General features: G+C 39.2%; 1 non-coding gene across 1 annotated transcript; it reads left to right on the plus strand.

The window, feature by feature from the left end:
• Window positions 1-846: 846 nt before the first annotated feature.
• LOC141411181 (U6 spliceosomal RNA) lies at window positions 847-952 on the plus strand. The gene has a single exon (XR_012436017.1). It is a non-coding gene; the product is annotated as a U6 spliceosomal RNA (small nuclear RNA).
• The last annotated feature ends 2,760 nt before the right edge of the window (window positions 953-3,712 follow it).

Here is a 3,712-nt window from a genome sequence, read left to right on the forward strand (position 1 = left end):
CTCTCCTCCCCCAATTCCTAGAATAGTTTCAACAGGTGTCATTTTGCATTTACTTATATGTGTACACATTTTTTGCACTGTATTCATTCTCCTACCCCCTTTCCCTGCCACCTCCTCCCTCCCACTGGTGCCAACCCTTCCCCTACACTGGAGCAGGACCTATTCTGCCCTCCTGTCCTCTGATTTTGTAGATAAAAGATAAAAAAAGATACAAGATGAAAGAAAAGTCTGATTTTCTTTTTTTGCTAGTTTGAGATAGGATAGCTGCACAGGGAGTATCCATGTGATAGTTCCAAGCATATATGTATTACAACCCCAATTGGTTCATCTCCTCTAATCCTCTTCACTCTTCCTTTGTCCCCTTCCCATAGAATGACTTCTTTAATCTGCTTATCTACTTGAATTTTCCTTTGAAAATATTGGATAGTTCAAGGTAGAGACTAATTTCTCCAAGTCCTATGGAAAACATTAAATGATAAGCATACATTTAGTGCTTGATAATTGTCATTATTATTAAAGATACATTGTTCAACTCTCAATTTTTAATCTTAGGATGATTTGTGATAATCAACCATAATTAAATTTCAGCATTGGAAGGACTTGTAATTTAATCAAAGTTTCTCATTATATAGATGCAGTAAGTGAAGTGCTAAAAAGTATATAGACTTGCCTAAATTTCATAAACACTTGACTTCCTGAAAATTCTCTCTTCATACTCAAAGAAAATCTGGTCAGAGAACACTTTATTTGCTTCCAATTCTGTACTGCTTGGTGTTTAAGTAATGTTCTCATTAGTATGGTTAGAAGAAGGAAAATGGTTCACATTCAGTGTAAGAAAAGCAGTGAATGCTCACTTTGGCAGCACATATACTAAAATTGAATGATAGAGAGAAGGTCAGCATGGTCTCTAGATAAGAATAACACACAAATTCATGAAACATTCCAGATTTTTAAAAATGATTAAAGACTTCAAAGAAGAAACACAAGAGCTAGTATTTGACCTCAAAAAGGATGTGAATAAACAATTAAATGAGCTCAAAGAGAATACAAACAGATGAATGAAATTAAGAAGACTATCTAGGATATGAAAGAGGAAATCAAAAAAGATATGGAAACCTTAGAAAATAATCCAAAATAAACAACTCAATATTCCAAATAAAAGCCTCAATCAAAAGCTTGGTGAACAGAGTGGAGCAAGTTGAAAATAGAGTATCAAAAACAGAAGACAAAGTGGAGGAATTAGACCAAACAATAAGAGATAATGAAAGAATGCTAAGAAAATATGAATGGAACATGTAAGATATCTGGGACACCATGAAAAGACCAAACCTATGAATCATGGGTGTAGATGAAGGAGAGGAGATACAAACTAAAGGCATTGACAACCTATTCAATAAAATAATAGCTGAAAACTTCCCTAAACTTGAGAAAGAAAGAGACACTGTGTGTTGAAAATACTCAAACACATGGAGAAAGGTTCACGAAGCTTACAGAACACCAAACCATCAGAACCAAAAAGAAAAACCCACAGACATATCATAATCAAACAATCAGCACACAGAACAAAGAAAGAATTCTGAAAGCTGCAAAAAAAAAAAGACAAGTGACATATAAAGACAAACCCATTAGAATAACAGCAGATTTCTCAACTCAAACTCTAAACTCAAGAAGGTCATGGAAAGATATAATTCAGTCCCTGAAAGAAAGCACTAGACTAGTCTATCCAGCAAAACTATCCTTCCTAATTGAAGGAGAAATTAAAACCTTCCACAACAAGGAAAAACTAAAGGAATTCATGACTACCAAGCCAGCACTACAGAAGATACTTAAAGGACTTTTACATATAGAGACTAGAGTGAGACAGGAAGACTCAAGAAGGAATAAACCCTTTTGAGCAAGCAGATCAGTAATCAAGGACTGGCAAATCTAAACAACAGGGGAATAAAAATGGCTGGAAACACCAGGAACTTCTTAATATAAGCACTGAATGTAAATGGCCTCAATGTCCCAATCAAAAGACATAAAATAGCAAACTGAGATAAAAAACAAGGCCCAACTATATGCTCCTTACAAGAGACTCATCACATTGAGGAAAATAAACACTGGCTTAGAGTCAAAGGGTAGAAAAAAGTTTTCCAAGCAAATAGACCCCAAAACAGGAAGGAGTAGCTATACTCATATCTGGCAAAGTAGACTTCAGACTAAAATCAATCAGAAGAGACAATGGAGGTCACTTCGTATTAATGAAAGGAACAATTCATCAAGAAGAAATATCAATCCTTAACATATATGCACCAAACACAGGGGCACACATCTACATTAAAAAAAAAAAAAACTCTAATGGTCCTAACAGCACAGATAAACTCTTAACACAGTAATAGTGGGAGACCTAAATACTCCACTGTCACCAATAGATATGTCATTCAGGCAAAAATTCAACCAAGAAACTTCGGAGTTACTCCACACATTAAACTAAATAGACATGGTTGCTATCTACAGAGTATTTCACCCAACAACCATACATTACACATTCTTTTCTGCAGCTCATGGAACTTTCTCCAAAATAGATCATATTTTAGGACACACAGTAAGTCTCAACAAATTCAATAAAATCAAAGTAACCCCCTATATCATGTCTGATCACAATGGAATAAAACTAGACTGCAACAACACAAGAAACCACAAAAAATATTCAAACGCATGGAGACTGAGCAACACACTGCTGAAAAACCAATGGGTGACTGAAGAAATAAGGGAAGAAATCAAAAAGTTCCTAGAATCCAATAAAAATGAAAATAAAACCTACCAGAATCTGTAAGACATAGTAAAGGCTGTGCTAAGGGTAAAGTTCATAGCTATAAGTGCCTATATTAAAAAAAAAAAACAGGTGGAATTCCAAGATGGCGGCTAGAGCCGGCGCAGAGAATCTCCACTTCACGTTAAACGGAGAACCGAGGAGGGCCCCCGGGGCCGCCAGTGGCTGGCGCCCATACGGCGTGGGAAGATGCGGACCAGGTGAGCTTCGCGGTACCGCGGTAGCCCCACAGACAAGCCTGGGCCAGCGCAGCATAGCCCCCTGGACAGACTGACCTCCACCCTGGAAAAAAAGAGAAACTGAGTACTAAGCAATAAGAACAGTTAAAACGCTGGAAAGAGGGTGGGGCACCCTGAGCGCTGAAGATTGGGGGAAGGGAACCCTTCCCAGGACTGTAAATAAACGAGCCGGGCTGACCAGAGAGGCTCTGCCTGGAGCGGGGCATGCCCAGCAACCAGGAGTGGGGACGCTTGTGAGAGGAGGGAAGACCCACTTCCCAAGTGAGCTGTAAATAAACACGCAGGCCTGACAACGTGGGGCAGTGTCACCTTTCCCAGTGCTTGGAAAGGGGAAAGCCTGTGGCAGAGGCCTCCACACAGGAGAACTCTGAGCAAACAAAGCCTGTGGGACCAGGTGAGTGCTAGCTCACCCCAGAGATCTGCATAAATAATGCCACCAGCTACAGGCTGAAAGCAGCAGGCAGGCAAGCCACAGTTGCAGATACCACTCTCAGAACTGCCTCCAGACGCTTTTTTTCTTTTTCTCCCTACCTTTGATGAGAGAACAACCGAATTACACTTGCAAGCCGAAAAACTTACTGAAACTGTATTGCATTTGAACTGGGGACACTTGGTGGGGCTTTTTTTTTTTTTCTTCTGTGTGTGTGTGTGAGTGTAG

The sequence above is a fragment of the Castor canadensis genome, chromosome 9 (genome assembly GCF_047511655.1).
Source record: "Castor canadensis chromosome 9, mCasCan1.hap1v2, whole genome shotgun sequence".
In the NCBI taxonomy this organism is placed as follows: Eukaryota; Metazoa; Chordata; class Mammalia; order Rodentia; family Castoridae; genus Castor; species Castor canadensis.